Here is a 23,326-nt window from a genome sequence, read left to right as displayed (position 1 = left end):
ACTGGAAACGAAAAAGCTGATCAGTTGGCCAGGGAAGCAGCAGAAAATCCACAATCAACATTATTCACTAAATGCGTTTATAGCGATCTGAAGTAATATTTTAGAAACAAAATAAGCGAGGAATGGCAACTACACTGGAACAATTCTGAGACATCCATGAAAAACATTAAGCAAGAGGTAGCTGTATACAAACTCCCATTCAAGCGACGAGACCAAGTATGTATCTCTAGATTACGTATAGGCCATACGAAGTTAACACACGATTATTTTCTAAGTAAAGAACAAATTCCCATGTGCTACATGTGTGATTGTGTAACTACAGTGGACCATGTGCTAGTGGACTGCCCTTTGTACACCCTAGAACGACTTCAAGCTGGATTACCCACTTCATCCAAAAAGTGCTTAAACGGCTTCAATAATGACAAAACTCTAAACTTTTTACAAAATGCAAGACTAGTTCACAAAATATAGTGTAACATTATTAACATTTATGTAATTTATTGTACCATGCTAATAACCCCTAGTGGTTGAAGCAATTTTGTAAATAAAAAAAAAAACATGTAAGTGATATCGGCCTATATCGGCCTTCTGACGAATTAGTAATATCTGGTGTATGTTCTGGGCTAGCTGTTGTAATTTCAGATACATTTCGTTTGGAGGTCATCGGTTTAGTTATCGGAGTTGTTTGAACCTCAAAAGAAGCGGGTATGTCGGGATTGGGCTCATTAAATGTAGGAGTAATTGGTGTTTGTTCACATATCATTTCAGGGTTAGTAGTAGTTGATATAGACTCACTTATATTATTGCTGTCTAAGGAATGGTTTAGAGAGGAACTTTGTTGTTGTGATGTAGTATATGAAGAAGTTGCAGTTTGGAGTTGGAGGCCGGCACATTGAGATGCAAAATGACCTGGTTGCTTGCACTTTTAGCATAATAAATCTGTTTATTATGCTAAAAGCCTAATTATTTTTATTTAAAAAGAGCGTACAATAATATAATTTCTACAACTCTAGAAAGATTGTCGAAATGATTATACAATGGCTTCTTTGACATATTAACGGAGACAGACGCTACTTGTCAAAACAAAAAACTAAGGTTAGTGGATTTGTTAAGCATATTTTGAACGTAAATAGTTCTAGGATTTTTCTGATTAATTTTTGTACAAAAACACAATTTTTAGAAGACTTGTAATTTTAGTTTATATATCAATGGACATTTAGTCTCTTCTTTTCTTCAGGCATTGTGTTTACCATTAGAAGGAAAAGAAGAATTAATTCTGTTAGAATGAATTCTTTAATTTAAATTAAGAATTAATTTTTTGTTGAGCGGAAACGGGAATTCCAAGAAAAGGAATGTAAATACTATTCAAAATTTTCTGTTAAAAGCTAGATCAACAATTAAATTTTTTTTACAGATCGATTCGACTTGGCTACAAATGCCATTGATGCCACGGCTAGAAATGATAAATTTGTACTGAAAATAAAACAAGAAGGAGAAGCTAGGAGAAAGATAATTACTTTTTTTAAGAATGGCATTTATAAAACTCTAGAGTGGATTTGTTAAGCATATTTTAAATAGTAACTAGTATTAGGTTTATTATAGGTAATAGATTTATTCCTGATTAATTTTTGTAGAAAAACAAAATTTTTAGAAGTAATTGACATTTTATTTTTCTTTATATGTCAATAGTCATTTAGTCTCTTCCTCTTTTTCAGCCTGGTTTTTTTGTACACTGGTATAATATTAACTTGGGTACCTCATCATAGCTGTTACCATTTAATCCCGTATATAGCTTACACTTTTAAGTAGTACCATATTCTGAAGTGGATTGATGCTTTTTCTCTCTGTTTTGGTTATGGTTTATTTGTGTCCGGTATTATTTCGGTATCTATCTTCATTCCTTTCTACCTTTGTATTTATCTTTTTACTGTTTTATTAATATATTTATATTGATTTCAACGTCATCTCATCATCTTTTATATCTCTCTTGGTTTCGTTGGATTGGCTTTTATAAAGCCAAACTGAAAATTAGGTATCACCGGCTGTGTAAGGATAATATATTCTTAAATATGCGCATTTGCTAATGATATTTTATAATAAACCCCATTAAAAAATGGGGAGTAAAAAACTGTGGACCTGAAACGAGACGAAACGAACGGAAAACAAACTATATGAAGTGCATACAATTTTATTAACGTGAGAACCTAAACGTAGATAATTATACCTACAAATATGCCTATAGGTTTTCCTACCTGTCCTTAATAATAAATGAGAGGAACAACTTTAGTCAAGAAACAAACGCAGGAATTCTTAGAGGAAAAAGGTGATTTTATATATACAAATATTTATTGAAAGGCATATTACTAAATCTCGATATGGACTCTTTCAAGCACTCATGAAAATCAATTAAAAATAATGTGAACGCAATATACTAAGAAAGATATTTAAATCCTTTAATTGGCAAGGGTATAAATACTTACTGAAAAATTAAAATTTGTTTAAATATATAGCATAAAACAATCATCTTCTATCTAGTTTTTAGTTTTTTTTTTGTTTTCCATTTCATACGTTTTTTATTACAGACTGTGTCCTATAGGATACATTTATTTGATTTTAGTAGACTTTGAATAATGTCGTTCCGGAACGTTTTCAATGGAATGATTTTTTTATTGTTTAGTGCATTGCAGTGTCTTATATAAAGCAGCCATCCAGTATTTATACTTAAATCTAGCATTTAGGCTAGCAACTTCAGGTACCATCGATGTGACTTTAGGCCAGTTCGATATAAAGACAGAGGCATGTCAGCAAGGTCTACGCCTCTCATGTGCTTATTATATTCTAAAACTACCTAGGGACATAATACGTTAATTTTTTTCTTTTGTTCCTTACAGTAACTTTGAACATGAGATGTTGCTGTAGTATCAGAAAATGATGAAACTAAATTGACACATCTATTATCTGCCCATTTGGTAACACTAATTTTCATTTCGTTGTCGCTAACACTTTCGAAGCTACCTCGTTCTCTTTTAAGTAACACCTTGTCAGAAACCATAGTACAACTTCTCATTTTATTTTTTGAACTGTCCCTACGCTAAATATGCCTAACTCACTTCTTAGATATGTAACTAATTCAAGTGAAGTAAACCAATTATCAAAATATACAATTTTACATGGTTTCTCATGAATACTTCTACATAAGGCTACTACCACTTTCTGCGGTATTCCAAAGTATTTGTCCTCGTAATTTGTAAAAATGTGATTCAAAAAGGTATTTTCATCAGCATAAGGAAAAAATCATATACGATACAGCTCACTCCACATCTAACAAATAATTTAAACCCCCATTTTTTCGGCTTGTTTTTTATATATTGTCGTCAACTTTCTGCTCGTGTTCCCTTATATGGGACCATCATTTCATATATCGAAAAACGCTGTTCTTCTGGAATCGCCAAGCAGTTTTGGCGTCCATCTTTCAACAATGGACAGACTTTAAAGTACCTGTCGGTGCCATTATCATGTTCATTGTTTGCGAAATGAATGTTTCTTCTGAGACTCTAATAATGTTTTAGAGGCATCACGTCAGCTACTTGATCATAACGGAATAATTGAGACCAAAAATCGCAATAGGAAGGCATGCTGACTATACCCATGAACAGCTCAATGCCAACGAAAGATTTTATTTCCTTAATATCAATGGCTACGGATTTACCTGTCTTCTGGGTTGAATACAGATTTGTATTTTCTTTGTATTATCATCAAATACCATTTCAATGCCCATATTATTTTGGTCATCATTTGTTTCCAATACATCCTCTGTATCTGAAACAACGGAATCGTCAGAGTTTATTGGTGGTAACATTGCATTATATTCATTGTCGGTTTGGAATAAACTCCAAAATCGCGACTTGCCTTCTGAAAACAAAAAATAAAAAGTTAATTTATCTAATTATTCATACCACTTTGTTAGGCAATGTATCTTTTAAGATGCCACTAAAATCCGTTGGTTATAACTGAGAACCCAGCAATGTTTCTTTAAAGATACATAGATTTAAATGAGACTTCATACAAAAATTATAGAGTAATATGGAACAAACAACTTAATATTATATCTCGGTCTGTATGTGTGTGTGCTTGCGAAACCTATGGTTTCATTCGCCTAACCATGTATATATCTCAGTAGACTTATCTTTACCAATTTATACAGTTATCAGCATAAAATCTCTAAAAACTTCTCAATAAACACTGTTTACATGTGATCAGTTAGTATTTACTTCACCTGTAGAATGTTTATAATAAATCCTATAGATGGCGACTCGCAACTAGTTATAAAAGAAAGGGTGTATTTAAAGATGTATTACCAAAGACTGGCATAATTTTGAAGAAAATACGTTGATACAAATTTTTCCTTGATATGTATCTTTAAAGATACATTATCAATTAAAGGGTTTTAAACCAACTCGTTGTACTGATGCAATGGTAGGTCGCGAAGTAAATTAAATCACGAGCTAAAGAGATTGTTGCAGAAAGCGGGATACGTGAATACAAAAGGAATAAAAAAAATTGAGTCATGCAGCAAAGAATAAACTAGCTTGGTCATTTATAAAAAGTGCCGAACAATCGAGCTGCAATATATATATATATATATATATATATATATATATATATATATATATATATATATATATATATATATATAGTTCAGCTCAACAGGCCTTAAAGGCCCAAGGCTTCAACGGTATTCTTCCGTTTCTTTCTATCTTGTGCTAAGTTTTTCCAATCTTGTACCCGCACCGACTTTAGATCTTCTTTTGCCGACTCCAGCCATTTTCTTCGCGGCGGCCTCTTTTTCTTTTTGTACCAGCCTCCGTGTTTATTAATTCATTGGGAACTCTTCCTTCCTTCATTCTTGCTATATGTCCGAGCCATCTTAATCTTTGAATTTTAGCAAGTCTTGTTATTTTTGGTTGCCCATATATTTGCATTATTTCTTCATTCGTTCTTCTTCGCCAGATGTTCCCCTCTTTTACACCTCCATATATCCTTCTAGCAACATTACATTACATTCTCGTAAAATCTTCTCTAAGATCAAATCTGTTGATAACGGGTCACCTTGTCGCAGACCTCTATTTGTGATAAAGCTATCCGAAACCCGTCCTTTTAACATGACTTTACTTTTAGTATCATTGAGTATGCATTTAGTCAGTCTTACTATTTTTGGTGGAAATTTAAAATATTCTAGTGCTTCATATACTTTATTTCTTTTTATAGTATCATATGCCTGTCTAAAATCAATAAACAGCATGTGTAATGTTAGGTTGAATTCATATGAGCTAGCTAAAATTTGTTTCATTGTAAAAATTTGGTCTATTACCGATCTGTTTGCTCTGAAACCTGCTTGATATTCACCTAGACAATTTTCAACTTTTGTTTTAATTTTATTTCTAATTGATATGGCCAGAATCTTATACACTGTATCTTGTAGAGCTATTCCCCTGTAATTTTTACATTCTGTAACGTCTCCTTTTTTATGCACTGGACATAAGATTGCTTCTTTCCACTGACTGGGTATTTTTTCTTTGATCCACACTTCGCATATTAACTCAGCAATTTCTTCTTGCACCATTTCGCCACCTTCTTTTAAAAACTCAGCAATGATACCATTTTCACCAGGTGCTTTGTTGTCTTTTAAGTTTTTTATGATCTCTATAATTTCTTCCTTGGTAGGTACTTCTTCATTTACATCTGGATCTCTTACTTCTTCATGTTGTAGTTGCGTTTGTTCTCTTTCATCTTGGTCGTCCGTACATAATATGTTCTCGAAATAATTGGCCCACCTTCTTAATTTTTCATCTGTTCCACTTAACAGATTCCCCTCTTCATCTTTATAATATCTTGATGTGGTTTTGTATTGGGTTCGGTCTTGTTTTATTTCTTGGTAGAAATTCCTGACTTGTTGATGTAAAAAATCTTCTTCAATACGAACTAGTTTCTGCTCTAAACTTGACCGCTTCTTCCTTCTACAAATCTTCTTTGCTTCCCGTCTTTTTGCGGCATAAGCTTTTTTACTCTCTTCATTATTTCTTATTATGCTATTTATTATAGCTTTATTTCGGTCATTAATGGCTTTCTTATAATCCTCATCATACCAATCCGTTTGTTTACATTGTCTGTTTCCTGATAATACTGAGTCGGCTGCTTCTTGAATTTTTTCTTCTAGTTGTACCCATCTGCTTTCTATATCATTTACTGTTGTCTGGCTTTTCAGTTTCTCTTCAATTTGCTGCCTGAATTTTTTCTTAACTTCTCCCTCCTGAAGTAGTGCACCGTTGTATCTTTTTATTTTTTTACAACTAGTGTTACTAATTGTTGGTTATATTTGCTCCATTTTAACTTTGACCAAAAAGTGGTCCAAATTTGCATCAGCACTTCTGTAACTTCGGCTATCTTTTATGGCTCTCATATGTTTGGCTTCTATTAGTAAATAATCTATTTGGTTTACTGTTTGTCCATCTGGTGATACCCAGGTACCTTTATGAATTTCTTTGTTATCAAAATAAGTGCTCATAATTCGCATATTATGTTCGAAAGCAAATTCTATTACTCTTTTTCCATTCAGATTACTGTCTCTATGATTAATTTTTCCCCCTGTTATTTGTTTGTATACATCCTCCCTGCCAATCTTGGCATTCAAATCTCCTACAATTATTTTTATGTCATATGATGGTATTTTGTAAAACATATGTTCTAATTGTTCATAAAAACTATCTTTAACGTCTTCATCTGTATTTTCTGTTGGTGCATGCACATTTATAAGGGTTACTTTTCTATATTTTCCTCTTATTCTTATTTTACATAATCTGCTTGTGACTGCCTCAATCGAGCTGCAATAGTTAAAAGATAAAAGTCTTAAGAAAAAAAAAACAAAAGGAAGAAGCTGTAAAATATGGATATGAAGCCAGGAACATCCAACAGTGGGGAAGGAATGTAGCCGATAGGGCAGAGTATTAAATAATAATATAATAATATAATGAAACAAGAAGTGCATTATATGGGATTTTAATAACTTTATATTTAATTGTATATAGAATAAATATTTATTTGCGTTAAGATAAATATTTTTTACATAGAAAAGACACTCTTTTACATAGCTCTTATTTTATTTAACGTTAAGTTAATATTTGATATCACTGTACTGATTGTTGCTACCCACGACGAAATCGTTGAGTAGGCTTTGAAAAACTGCCAACATAAAACAATTCAAACACTTGTGACCAAGTCGGGTTTTTATTTTCGTAACAAAATTTATTGAGAACGTACAGGTATGGTAACAACTACGAAACTAAAAGCTCTTAATCTAATTAAACACTGGTATATATAGTCTGTCTATATGTCGTCACATGTTGAATTATACAGGGACGTAACTCCTCCTTCCTTAGAAGGAAGCATATCCTTGAGGTGGGCTTTTTTATACAATAAATCCTTGGGTTTCTTCTTTACTTCTTTCTTCTTGTCTTCTTTGAAGCACAGTTTTACAATATTTAGATAAATAATATAAAATTAAAATGCAAATTATTATATATATATATATATATATATATATATATATATATATATATATATACAGATTGTCCAAAAACTTGTTTGTTTAAAATAAATTGAATTATTATCTTTTAAATTATATTTTTGTGTTTCTAACTATTCTAGAATATCTTTAGTTTTTCTAAGGTTAATTGTATTAAGATTTATTGGAGAAAAATTCGAACTATTATTTTGAAAAATATTAATAGAAGGAATAACTTTTGGAAGATATATATGAGTAAAGTGACTTTTACTAATTTTTTCTGTCTGGAAGACTTCATTCTTGATTTTCACGGTACATTCGGGAACTGATTCCAAAAAGTAGCTTCCATGTATTGGTAAATTTTGTTTTAAGTTTGGGCACTCGATAATTGCTAATTCTTCTTCTGGAACTGTAACTTTCCATTTTCCGTCGCTGATTCTTGTAGATTCTATCTTATTTATCTTTACTTCGAAATGTTCACATGACAATGCCTTTTTCTTAAAATTTATTAATTGGACTGCACAAGGGACTTCTTTGGTTATCATTATTTTATTACTTCCTTTACATATGTACTCTTCTGAGTCTATTTCTGTGCATATATCTTCCATGTAGATATAGCTTAATTCCTTAAGTGCAAGGAAAGGTTTGTAAGGTAAATGAATAAGATAATTTAAGTTATTCATAGGAATAGAAATAGGGAATAGTTGGTAATAATCATATATTTCCGATTCAACTAATAGAATCTCTAATACAAATGTAATGTACTGAATAGCTCTTAATATTTATTATTTTCTCGTACTGAATTATTTTTCCTAGTGTAGTACCAAAAGGCATTAATTTTGACTTTTTCTGAGATTTTGCTTTCTTAGTTTCATTTAAAAGTTCAACTGGATTTACTTTAGAATTGTGCAAGGTATTTATTTTGGCAAATGAGATTGCAGTTTCTACTTTTTCAAAAATATCATAAATTGTTTGATAAAGTAAAGTAATTTGATTTATTACTATAAATGATTGAATATGTGTATACATACTTTTTCCAAATAAAGCTAATTTATTCTCTATAGCTTTAATTTTTGCATTATATGCTATAGCCACAAGGAGTCTTGTGGCTAACCCTCTAGGCTTCTTGACTCGCTAGTGCATTGAATCTGCGAGCCAACCCGGACAGAAAAACTTCCGCAGTGAGGATTATGCTCTTTCCTCAATCAAGCATATCAAGCAAATCAAGAACTCGTGGGTATAGTGAATTGAACGTTACCGTCAACTCTGACTCTATAACGTGGATCTGCACAATCGAATATTTTGATTGCGAGAGCTTCTGGCGCTTCCGCTGGACTGAGGTGGAAGCGAGTATAAGTCTGCGTGCGATCGAATTCGCGTATTTCATTTTCTGTTAGTAATAATAATTTTTCTTTTAAAGACGTCTGCCGGGGAATTCACTCTCGCGGGATCCAGGCGGGAATATAGAATATATTTTATTTTTATTTTTGTACAGACGTTAGAATTAATAGATTTATTTTTATTTCAACCTGTGTTTTACTGAGTCTGTCGCCTCGAAAGAGCTACCCGTCACAAAGTTTTGCCTTTGAGACTTGTAGTCAAATTGGAAGTATATGGTTCAGATTCGTTCACAATGTCTTCGGTTTCTTGCTCTTCCACTTGTTGAAAACTCACTTCTTCATTACCTTTTTCGTTTTAATGAGGCTGAGTTATAATTTACTGAAATTAATTTTCTTGTTGAATGTCGGTTTCCACCGAAGAAATCTCATATTGAACTCTACCCGCAGTACTAGGCATATAAACAGAAGTATATTGTTTATTAAACTTTCTTTTTTTCGTTTTAGGACTGTTACGCTCAAAATCGCTGCTTTCATCACCAGAAAATTCTGGCTCGTACTCCGAATCAGACGGACTGAAACAATTTTGCACTCTATCTTCACTTTCTGAATTAGTAGAAGTATCGTCATTTAATTGTAGGCTCTCATCATCAAATTCACCCATCAATATTTTTTCGGCTTCCAATTCTAATTCCAATCGGCTTAAGGGCATTGTATCGTCAAATTTTTTAGCCATTTTTTAATTAAATTGTCTGTGAATAAGAAAAGAAAATAATAATACCAAAATAATCAAACTTACGTTAACACTAGGCTTTCGTAAAAAATACGAAGCAACTGAGATCTTGCGGATAACGACTGCACAAAGAAATGTAACTACACTCAGCAGATTGATTACCGAAGCTACTCTAATAACCATGCTTCTAGAATTCGTACAAGGTTGCCAATTCTTAACAAACAATCAGCTTTCGTAAATTTTACGAATGGTTAGTGTTTTAGGGTTAAACGTCTACTTATATTAAACCTAATCTAACTTAATGTCTGTTTGTATAATTTTCCAGATTTCTTCTTTACTTTTAAACCCTTTAACACTACTGTTGGGTTAAATTTGGAAGTATTTCCACTATTACATTTTATAGAATTTATTTTTTTATCCTCATCTTTATTGTTAGTTGAATGGTCACATTTAATTTAAGTTTTTTTTTTATACGTTTAAACAGCACTTGCTATAGTTTTAAAATGGAACAATATTTTTTTCTATCTTTTCACTTGTATATTTTACTTTATTTGTTGCTTTGTTCAAATATAGATTTTATTTCAGTGTAATTATTTTCCTATATTTAAAAATTTACTTTTCTCAATTTCATGTATGTCTAAAGTGTTTCTTACCAAAAATTTTTAATGTTTTTCATTATTGTTATTACTTTCCTTGGTTTCCCTTTTCAACGCAATCTTTTTAAAAGTCCCTTCCTATCCCTTTTTCTTTTTTTTTTTTCTAAATTACTTATCGTTTTTCCAAATTTGTCGTTTTCATTAATGAACATTTTTTTTTATATAAACTATGCTTTTTTATACACCATTTCTCAGTTGTAGTACTTGCAAGAGAATTAAATTTTAATTAATTTTTGTATTTGCTTATATTATCAAATCCTTCGTATATTTTGTGAACATATCATCTACCGTTTTTGATAAGTCGTGATCATAATCTTCTTCTTCTTAAAGTGCCTATCCGTTCCGGACGTTGGCGATCATCACGGCTATCTTCACTTTGCTTATTGCAGCGCGGAACAGTTCAGTGGTTGTCGTGTTATACCACTTTCGCAAATTTTGAAGCCAGGAAATGCGTCTTCTTCCCGGTCCTCTCTTACCATTTACTTTCCCTTGGAGAATCAGCTGGAGAAGGCCGTAACGTTCTTGATTTCTCATTACATGACCTAGATATTCCAACTTTTTAGTTTTGACGGTCATGAGAATTTCACATTCTTTCCCCATTCTACGCAGGACCTCCACATTAGTAACTCATAATGGTGAAACTAATTATTTACAAAATGTCATCATGTTTATGTCATCTCATTCACCGTATACTTTTGTACGAGAGGCTAATTCGCCCAAGTGATGCCGACGTTTCCAAATGGTGATGTGTTGGTCTATGTGTTGATCTGATCTTCTGTCAGTCACAACCACAAGGCAACGTGAAATGTGAAGGCACGTGATTTAATTTGAAAAAAAAAACAGACTTTGAAAACTGAAAATGAGAAATCGAAATTGCAAACAGTTGCTCTGACATTTTAAAAAGTAAATGTAATAGTACCACTGTCGAAATACTTTATTTTAATTCTAATAGAAGTAAATCAAATATGTTAAAATATTTAACTGAATAATTAAATATTCATAAATTTATTCTTTATAGGTTATGTCCCAAAAATTACAACAAAGATCTAGATTACAAAAGGGTCAAAGATAAGAGTCGTAAGATAGCAATTCATGTACAAGTACAATTAAAGTAATTATAGAAAACAACACAATTCTTGTAGAATGGTAAAAACATCATTATGGTCATACCAAAGAATTTCTTTAGTCATACTTTTGATTCACAACATATCAATTTAGAAAAGCAAGATAAGAACATAATAGCAAAGAATATAGACGCGTCTATATTCTTTGATAATAGCGTCTAAGCGTCTATATTCTTTGATAATAGGTTCAAAGCTAATAATCGGAGTCCTACAGCAAAGGTAAAAAAATTGTCTCTCTTTTTTTCTGACTTACAAAATTCTCTCCGAGTGTATTAAACATTTATTTCTGGTCGTTTTAGAATTCTAGAAACTAAAAAGACATTGATTCACAAATCAGATTTTTTCCATAAAAAAGAAGAGAGTGCAAGTAAACTCCAGTCTTATGAGATCTACTAAACAAGAACTCAGCGATATTAAAGAAAATTTATAACATTCCAATGAAGAATCATTTTTTATATTTAAATCTATATAGCCATCACGACATGAGTATATCAATATTAAATATATAGGTATACATTTTCTAAAATGTGGAATTTTTATTGTGTTGCAACTTGCAAATTAAAATTTCTTAAATAGAATTGTTGTGTAGTTTTTATGTACGAATGTTGTAATTTAATATACTAATTATATTTTGCAACAGTTGCTTTAAAATAATAAAAAATGTACAATTAATTCTAGAGTCAAAAAGAAACGTTAGGAAAATATTGACCTTTTCCTTATAATAACAAATAATTTCCTTATAATAACATCGTAACCGTCAATATAAAAATTTTACAAGTGAAGTTTTGTTTTAAATAAAGTATGTATTCCTTGCTATTAACGAATCAAATACTCAAAGTATTTATTTCTTTTAAAAAATAACTACAAAAATATTTCATTCTTTTATTAATAACATGGAAGACTTTATCCAAAACAATGAAGACTTTATTCAAAACAAATCATTGTTTTGAATAAAGTCTTCATAAAAAATTTTCATTTTGATGGTTAAGATGTGTTTCCCGAAAGAGGATTATTACGCCCCCATTATTTAAAAATCGCGCTAAAATCTAGGTAAAAAGAAAATCTGGCAACGTCGGCATCGCTTGGGTTAATTAGCTTCTCGTTACTTTTGTGAACATATATCATTTGCCATTTTTGATAAGTCGTGAGCCTAATGGTGAAACTATTTTTTAACAAAAAGGGTATTTTTTTATTACTAGTATACGCCGATTATAAGTGTATTATAAATATTATTTTTATCTAAAATTTTATTCTGCTTAGTAGTTTAAAATCATTTTTTTTATTTCTTATTTAATTTTCTATTTACTTTAAAATTTGCCTTTTACATTTTAAAATATATTATCTTTTAAATATTCTGCTTGCTCTTAACTTATGCTATTAACTTTTGATAAGTTTAAATTCTTTAATTTTATAAATTTTTGCTTAGAACATATTGTTGATGTACATGTTGATATGCTGCTGGATTTTCATGTAATATTCATTGTACATATTTATTTTAGGGTACACTTTATAGTCTCTTTAAAACAGCAAGAGAATGGCGTATTTGGTGGACGTGCCCCATATTATTTTTTATGGGACAACGATTCTAAGGTCCATTCTGGTTACTTTTGTTTTTTTTTTGGTGGGACGTAAGGGGTCGTCGTACAGTGACGTTAAACGGCTAATTAAAATTAGGGAGATGACAAATACAAAAACATAAAAAAAAACAAATGTGGAGGCATTTCGAAAGGAACATTAGATTGTGTCTTTGGTGCTATTATTCAGACTTTGACGTAGGAGACGTCCAATGAAAGGGGACTAGAACCGAGTGTAATAGAGAAAAAAAACATGACAAAATTGGTATCTTTATTCTGTTTAGGGTAGTTTTCTGCTTTACTTTGCTACATTTTTGCGGTAAAAAAAAGTCTTTGTATTGTTTTAATATGCAACTGCTTTTTGTATCGATTTGTTTTTCTAAAAATGGTAATTTTTTCTGCCTATTTCAAATATTTATTTACAGCTAATAATCATATTAAGTTTACATTTTGCACAATATTTATTTAAATTATATTAGAAACTTTAACTTTGTTATTAAGGTTCATCGATCACCACCTTCAAGGTTCTCTTCTACCTAATTTATTTTGGAAGTTCTAGCTCATACTTTTTTTATTTTTGTTTGTGGCCATCTTCTATTTAAATTTGTGTGGTCTTGTTCTAATCTTATGTAATGTTTTTATTATTTCTAATTTATTTATTATTTATTTATTAAAGGTTCTATTTATAACATTCACAAATTTGTTTATTTGTACTAATTTATTTTTACAATTAATTTATTATGATACGTGCGTTACGATTTAAAAACGCGGCGCGCGATCTTCAGATATCTGTTTCCACAATGAAAGTTCCGCCATATTTCTACAAAAACAGCTGTTTCTCGAATCCCGTGGATGTTGACCTGCTTTGCCTCGAATACACGGGCTGGTTTTTCATTCAACCTATTTCCGGAACGTTCGAATGGACCGGTTTTTATTACTTGGAATTTCTGCCAGCTAGTCGAAGGGTCGTAGAATCTAGAACATATATTAGTGAATAAACAACATGTTTACAGGCTTTTAATATAACTCATATTTTTACGTAACACTTAACAGAGCAAGAAATGATTTAATGCTAGTCCTGTATTGGGATTTAAAAGTAATCTTACTTAATAATATCCTATCCAATATTTGGTGATATTTAAGTTCCCTTATTCATTAAGCCACTTTTGATTGATTATATTCGATTATAATTCAATAAAATTTTCTTTAAAAATTCTTCAGTTTTTTCTCACCATTAGATTTAAGTTTCTACAATTATCTCTTTTAAGTTTTTCTTCCACATAATTTTTTTTAAAGTTGTAGCTTATACTTTTTCTTATTTTGTTTATGGCCATCGTCTATTTAAATTTATGTAATCCTCTTTTAATCTTGTCCCGCATTGTTGGTAAAAGTGATCTCGTACTAGTAAATAACAAAATTACAAAAAAAAAAAGAAATAAAAGTACAATTTTTGGTTTAAAATAAAAACAATATTTTACCTATAATATAAAACGTTCAAGACTCTTTTTGAACGAGTTGGTAGAGAGAGCAGAGAAAATGTTATAATTAAAGTTATTCCAACTATAATAAAGTACATTCTTCGTTAATAACCAGGTTAAAACTTAACCATGGCCTCTTTCCAGAGCATCTGCATAGGATTGGAATCTATGAAACCCCTTTCTGTCCTTGTGATGGTAAATCTGTCGGAGATTTGAACCACTTATTTTTCGATTGTCCTAATCATAGGGAACAGACTCGAAGCCTATATCTAGATTTAATTGATCTCAATATTAGCCTACCCGTTAACATCAGCAATCTGTTATCTTATTCTAACAAATCTATATATAATATTCTAATCAAGTTTATAAACGATTCTAAAATAAAAATTTAAACATCCTTATAACAATTTTCTGTGGCAAAAAGATTTTTTGTCTAATGCCATCTCTCTCTCTCTCTCTCACACACACACACACACAAGGTTATCCAGCACTCAAAAATTCTACTCACTATTTGGTAAAAAGTTCTGTCTTGATCTTCTGGAAAAATTTTCTTTTTTTAGTTTAAACTGATAACCTCTAAGGCGTTCATCTTGATTTATTGTAAACATTTCATCGAGATTTCCAAAATTGAATTTTAGTATTTTAAATGTTTTTCGTTTTTCCATTTCGTTTAAACGTAATTAAGTTTCCACGTCGTTGGCGAAGTTCAAAAGAAGTTAGGTTAGCCATACTTCTTTCTGTAGAAATCGTTGTGCATAAGAACGTCCTCTCAGTGTCAAAGGAATTCGAGTGGCTTTTCTTTGAACGTTTTCCAACAAAGTCTTGTCTTGAACCAAATCAGAATACCACGTTGGTCCAGCGTATCTAAGTATGGGCCTTACTTAAAGAGTGTAAAGTTTACAGAATGATTACATTGAAACTCTAGAAAACACCTCCTAATAAGATACAGTCTGGAGTTCGCACGTTTACCTAACCGTTTTCTAGGTAGAGGTAATATGGTCGGACTAAGTCAGGCTGCTATTTACGATAACACCAAGGTCGTTATACGAAAACACAGAATCTAATAGCCGCCCGTTAACAAAGTACGGCACAAATGGGTTATTTTTACTAATTCGAAGCACTACACATTTTTCCGCATTTAAGGGTAGTCACACCACTGGAAACACCCAATTAAAACAGTTTGTGATTGGATTGGCATATATTTTTGTGTCATCAGCGTAGAACGATATTTTAATTGAGACATAATAAGAAACATCGCTGGTATAAACCGTAAAAAGCAGAGATCCAAGGACAGAACCCTCAGGCACTCCACTTTTCACTAACCTGTCCTGTGAGAAAGTTTCGCCAACTCTAACTTTGTAATATCGATCTGTCAGGAAATCATCTATCCAACGAAGTAAAGTACCGCGAACTCCGAAATGTTCAAGCCTATGTAGAAGTTTGCGTTAAGGTACACGGTCAAAGGCTTTCTTCTTCTTCATGTGCCTTGTCCGTTCCGAACGTTGGCAATCAACATGGCTATTCTGACTTTGTTTACGGCAGATCTGAATAGTTCAGCAGATGACAATCCGAACCATTGCCGCAAGTTTTGGAGCCACGAGTGTCTTCTCCTTCCTGGACCCCTTCTGCTGTCTGTTTTCCCTTGAACGATCAGTTGTAGTACTCTATATTTATTATGTCTCATAACGTGACCCAAGTATTCCAACTTTCTTTTCTTTATACTTATTCCTACCTCTCTCTCTTTACCTATCCGGCGTAGTACCTCTTCGTTGGTCACGTGCTCAGTCCAGGATATACGTAATATACGTCGGTAAGCCCACATTTCGAAGGCCTCTACTTTTTTCATCAATATTGCGGTCATTGTCCACGCCTCCATTCCATATAACAAAACCGGGAATACATAACATTTCATAAGTCGAATTTTGAGAGGTAGGGTGAGGCTTTTAGAGGTGAAAATTTGCTTCATGCTAGTGAACGATGCTCTTGCCTTTTCTACTCTTATACGTATTTCCTTCGCTTGATCCCAATTTGAGTTAACTGTTGTTCCCAAGTAGATGTACGAATCCACGTGTTCAATTCTTTCATTGTCTAATATCAGTTGCTGTGGTGGTTGTTGGGTTTTGCTTACTAACATCCATTTGGTTTTTGTGATATATTTAGTCTGAGTCCGTATTGTCAAAGGCTTTAGAGAAATCTAAATAAAAAACCCACAAGAAAACTAAGTTCCTATCTATCTAAGTTGCTATCATCAAGCCTTCGTAGACACTTCGTCTTAGGATCAGCAACTTCATGTAGAGTCATACGTCGCCATGTTACCATATCCACTGGTAACTCTAACATCATAAAATATAATACCAAATAATGTAAACCAAATTGTAATTGATAAATTCTAACGGGTGTTTACCCTGATATTTAGTGGCTCAAAACATGTACACCTAGACACTGATGATGGAACATGGTTTCCGAAAACGTTTTGTCTGCATGACATAGCCCGTTTGGGTTTTTAATTTATATATACCTTTTATAAAGGATTTTTACTTAAATTTTTTTTTAATAAAGAACGTCGACGTAGTAGATTGGTTAGAGTAGAGCGACCAGAGACAAATCCATGTTGTTGTGTTGGATGGAATAATATGTTCTTGGATAAGGAATTTGATCATCTCATCGAAAATAATGGTTCCAAAGTTCCATAACTTTGGCAACTACTGACAGCAAACTAATCGGACGATAATTGTTGGGGTCAAGTTTGTTGCCTTATTTAAAAATAGGGATGACGGAAACTAATTTTCAACTAGGGGGTAAGGAATTCTGGATAAAAGAAATTTGTATAATTAACGTTAAGGGTATTGCAAGCGTATCTGCGCACCATTTTAACAGTTTTGGTGTTAAACCATCTAAACCAAGTGAAGCGGCTGTGCGAAGTTTAATTAAGTGTTGTTTGATATGATCCACTGTGAATTCAACTTGCCTTAAGGATGCGCCGACACGATTACAGTTAGTAGCAGGTAGATAGCCATCATTCGACTCTTTAGTAAAAACCTGTTAAAATTCTAAAGAGAGAGTTGCGGAAGATTCTTTGTCAGAAGAGCATAAAGTCTGGTTGGGTTTTTGAAGTAGAGGAATGGAAACTTTAGACGCCATGGAGAAACGTATGTATTTGTAGACTTTGTTAATGTTACCACTTTCAATAACATTTGCTTCAAAATTCTGTTTCAGAGTTTTTAGAGATGTTTTTCAGTTATTTGAAAATCTGCGGTGGCTTTGGAAATCACTTAGAAGCCCGATGTGTTTAAATTTCCGCCATAGATGTCGTTTGTGATTAATTTGTTTAATTGCTGTTTGGTTTATCTAGGGTTTAAGGTTGTTTTTATAAATCTTACAGAATAGAAATTATATTGTGGACTTTATCGAGAAATGCAGTCTACATTAATGAGGCGTCGTTTAAGTCTGCAAAAAATTAATGCCAGTCGATTTGAGAGAGTTCAGTGTCAAATTCAGAAAAGTCGGTAGAAGCATATGTTAGAATATTATTTTACCGAGGAAGTATTTGATTAAATTGGATGTGAGCTGTTATAACTGCATGATCTGACTTTCCTATAGGAGAACTGACTTCTAGAGATGAAATCAGCTGTTCATCATTAATAAGCACTAGATCTAAAGTAGAAGGTTGGTTAATACTTCTAAATCTAGTAGGTTCTGTAATCAGTTGTAAGAGGTTCGAATTTATTACAAAGCTTTTAAATAAATTATGAGCGTTTTCGGCGTCAGATAACAAAATTATTGGCCAGGTGATCTCTGGGAAATTAAAATCTGCAGTAATGATAAGATTATCAAGAGATGATAGTTCTTCAAGTTTTGTGTGTGATGGAAGTTCTAAAATTTTATTTTAAGTCCGATCGCAATATGATTAATATTTTTCCAGTTTTGAAAGTTATTTTGTACCTCTTATATCGAGTGGAAGGGTGGTAAAGGGTCTACTCATATTGAACCTAAACTAACTTACTGTCTGTTTATAAATGATTTTCCATATTTCTTCTTTACTTTTAGTTTAAACTTTAAAACTACTGTTGGGTTAAATTTGGAAGTATTTTCGCCATTGCATTTTATAGAATTTATTTTTTATCCTCATGTTTCTTGTTAGTTGTAAGGTATTAGATCACATTTAACTTTTTTTTATTTAGAAAAAACATATAATCCACATCAATCACGCAGGGTTGTTAGTGAAGTAACGTACACAAGAGTTCTTTTTTATTTCCATTAAATAGATGTGTATAAATGTAAATCTTTTAAATACTTTATTACATGGTCAGTTTTTATGGTTAAAGTGGTTTTGATGTCATCTGATATTCCATATTTTCTTCTTGTTTCTTCGTAGTACTGGCAGTCAATCAGAATATGCTTCACCGTCAATGGGAGTCACAGTTTCTGCAGGTTGGAGAAGATTCTTTGTTTATTAAGAATTTATGGGTCAGTGCAGTATGTAAAATTCTTAGTCGGTTAGTTATTACTTGATCCCTTCTATTGGATGGATTATTCAAGATGGTCTTTACAAGGGGATAAATCTCTATAGTTTGGTTCCTGAATCTTTCCAGTAGTCTTACCGTATGTTCATACAGTGGTCTTTAATTATGTTTTTTAGATCGGAGTATGGGTAATTTGTTGATTTGGTTGTGTACTGTGAGTTTATTCGACTTGTGTTTGCTAGGTTGGTCACTTTCTCATTTCCAGCTATTCCTACATGCGACGGTACCCAGATAAATGCTACTTCTTTTCGAGTTCATTGAATTATATTTATCTTATTTTTTATAGCCCGAAATATTGGATTTGTAGGGTATATTTGTTTTACACCCACATATAACTTATGTTTCTATTTTATACGTTTATAAAGCACTTAATATAGTTTTAAAATGAAGTAATATTTTTTCCTATCTTTTCACTTGTATATTTTACTTTAGTTGTTACTTTGTTCATATATTAATTTTATTTCGGTGTAATTATTTGCCTATATTTAAAAGTTTACTTTTCCCAATTCCATGTACGTCCAAAGTGTCTCCAACATAAAAATTGTTAATGTTTTTCATCATACTTATTACTTTCCTTAGTTTCATTTTTCAACGCAACCTTTTTAAGAGTGCCTTTGTTTTATTTTTTTTTTTCCTATTTAAATTATTTGAGTTTTTCCTAAATTTTTATTCAGAAAGAAGAGAAGTATTTTTTCCAAATTTGTCGTTTTCATTAATGAACATATTTTTATATAAACTATGCTTTTTTATATACACCATTTCTCAGTTGTAGTACTTTCAAGAGAATGTCATCATGTTTATGTCATCTCATTCACCGTATACTTCTGTGAACATATATTATCTGCCATTTTTGATAAGTCGTGAGCATAATGGTAAAACTAATTATTAACAAAAGGGTATCTTTTTATTACTAGTATACGCCGATTAAATGTAAGTGTAATATAAACATTATTTTTGTCTAACATTTTTCTTGGTAGTTAAAAATCATTTCTTAATTTCTTATTTAATTTTTGTGTTAGTTTAAAATTTATCTCTTATATTTTAAAATAAATTGTCTTTTAAATATTATGCTATAAACTTTTGATAAGTTTAAATATTTTTTTTTATAAATTTGTGCTTAGAACATATTTTTGATTTACATGTTGATAAGCTGCTTGATTTTTATGTAATTTTCATTGTACATAACTATTTATGGTACACTTTATAGTCTCTTTAAAACAGCACGAGAATGGCGTATATGGTCGATGCGCCCCATGTTATTTCTTATGGGACAAGGATTTTTAGTATTTTTTGTTTACAGAGGGAATGGGCTGTAATAATATTAAATTCCTATGTGAAAATTCGTCAGGATAACTACGAGAGGCCTTAACTAAAATCTTGTGGCGGACTTTTATACAGAGAAGACAACATAAAGACACATCACGAAGGTAAGTGGATTTGATAGCAAATTTGACATCAAATGACTGTAAATAGTAAGAATTTTTTTTTATGAATTATTGTGTTTTCAGTAGAATTTTTATTAAAAATTTTAGCTTTCTTTTTTTTTGATTTCCCCATTTTTTTTATATAATTACGTTGTTTTTACCTTTATATTATTAACTAATTTGATTTAATTATGGTTAAATATTCCTCTTCTTTTTCATCTTAGCTGCTCTAATCCGTCGCAATTTTGTTTGGTTTATCACGGTCGGTTACCATCTTCTGATTTTTAATTCCCTAATTCGGTCTAAACTCCATTTAACTGCACGGTTTTTACTTGCGACAAATATATTTATTTTGGCATCCTGTTTCGATTTTTCGAATAATTTACCCACGCTATATTTTAATGATCGTTTAAAATAAATATTTAGGGTACATTTTAAAATAACAGTATTGGACGACGTTAATTTTGTTTCTCGCTTTTTGACACTTTTGAAAAATATTTATATTGTATTTTTTATTCGTTTATTTTAATTTAACTGTCAAAAAAACTATTTTTAATTTTTACATTTACCATTTTCTAATTTAAATATTAAATTAAACCTGATAAAGTATTAAGATTATTTAAAATTCAATTATAAATAATTTTACCGTAATTAAAATTATTTTCAATTTTGACAGACTTTTAATCTAATTTAAAACCCAATAATATTCTTAAATTATTTATATTAATCTACAACCCCATAATACTCTATACTTATTTAATATTCAAATAAAAACAATTAAACCCATATAATTCCTACACATTTCCAATCCAAACCAAATAAATTTCCAGCCGCGCTCTTCAAAAATCCCAACATAGTTTCAAGATAGAGAACTCGGAAAAATAGCATACCTCGGGTTCTACTGGACTAAATTTGTTCTTTTTCTTTTTTTAAACTGAAATATAACGTGAAAATAATATTATTTATCGTATTTTTATTTTAAAATTATAGAAAACAAAGCAGATAATAACTACGGGATGTGTAAACCTTTTCTTAGGTCGCTTTTTATTGTTATTTTTTTATTTATTTCACACACAACAGTATTAAATTGTTATTTATAAACAATGCTTCCTAATACTTTTATTAAATTTAAATAAATCAGTTTTATAGTATTTATAGTATAAAAAATATTTTTAAATATTGTATTATAAGAAAATTATGGTCTAAAATGGTTTAAGCAATTTTTTGAAACATACTGTAAAACAAATTTCCATAAATAATAAACAAATTATTAACAATATTCAAAAGCAGCGATTTTGTTGATTTTTAGAATAACTTTTTTGTTTATCATCCGATTTTAATTTATATCTCATTTTTGGTACCATTTTCTTTTAAAAAAGTTGTCTGTTGACGTCAAATCTCTAAATCGACAAGTATATAAGTTATGAGCCAAATATTTATTTTAGCATTTTGATAGTTTATTCAAATATACTTATACAAAAACATTGATTTCTGGATGAATTTCTGGATTGGTCTTTTTGTATTGTTTTATACTCTACATTTCAACTTCTACATTACGCAAAAAAGTTATTCCTTACAAAATGTTGTGCATAGTATAAATCTTAATATGCAACCATCAGATTTCTAATTTTATCAATCTTATAGCATGTCAAACATATGTATTGCGCTCAGGAGCTTTATATACCTTTATATTTCACAATATCAAAAATTATTGTTGTGAGAAGTTATTTGGAGGTAAAAATTTTGTTTTAATATTTCTGAAAAAATTGCAATTGCAAATTTTTTGGCAAAGTACCGACACCGAATATCATTTTTATTTATTACAAAAACGAACGTTCGGAACTCGTCCGTTCCGATAGAACAAAAATGTTTTCAATGTTGATTAGATTATTAATGTATTTTCTTTTGTGAAAATTTTCTATCCTTTTTTATCGGAACGAAAGAGTTATCATGTTTGTAATAAATAAAAATTATCTGTAATATGAGAAAAACTGGCCATTTCAAACAACCTTTAATAATGACAATTTTCGATATTATAAAAGAAAAAGTTGCTTTACTGAAGTCCTGAAAAAAAAAATTATATTTTTTATTCATATAAGATTGTGTCTGATAGAATCTCAAGATAATTTTAATCTAATAGTTGCTTCTTAGACTATGCAGAGATTTTTATGAAGAATAAAATTAATAATAAAAATTAATAATAAAAGATTTTATATTTTTAATAAATAAAATTGATGTTAGGTATCGGTAAATTAAAAAAAAAATCAAAAAATGTTTGTTCAGCTAGAATGTAACTGCATATTAAACCATAGTTTTTAATTATAAAAACAACTTTTTATAACACAAATTTTTCGAAGCGAAAACAACAAAAATTAGCACTAAATCACAAGATATGCTAAAAAAAACGACAACTCCTGAATGATAACAAAAGAAATCCAGTTGAGTTCACCGAACTGAACAAAACCATAAGAAACAGATAAAGGAAGGTTTAAAGAAATACCAAGAAGATCGCATTAAGAAAATCATAGAGAACAAAAGTTTAAAAACAATGAAGATAAATATAGGAAAAAGAAAACTAATCATGCTTAAAGCTGGGAACAATGAAGAAAGAGATCTAGGAGAAATAGTAAAAATCATAGAAATATATTACACAGACCTATAGAGTTCTAAAAATGACCCACCACTATCATCTAAACAGAATCTCTCGAGGAAAATACAAAATGTTAGCTCAGAGATATTACCAGAAATAACTGAAGATGAAATCGAACAATCCATAAACGACATGAAAAGAAATAAAGCGGCCGGTAAGGACAAAATACTGGCGGAACTGCTAAAAGAAGGAGGAGACACGATAAAAAAAAATGCTAAAAATACTGTTCAACAAATGTCTGTTTGTAGATAAAATTCCTAAATAAT

The sequence above is a fragment of the Diabrotica undecimpunctata genome, chromosome 11 (genome assembly GCF_040954645.1).
Source record: "Diabrotica undecimpunctata isolate CICGRU chromosome 11, icDiaUnde3, whole genome shotgun sequence".
Taxonomy (NCBI): Eukaryota; Metazoa; Arthropoda; class Insecta; order Coleoptera; family Chrysomelidae; genus Diabrotica; species Diabrotica undecimpunctata.
This window is presented reverse-complemented; position numbering follows the sequence as displayed.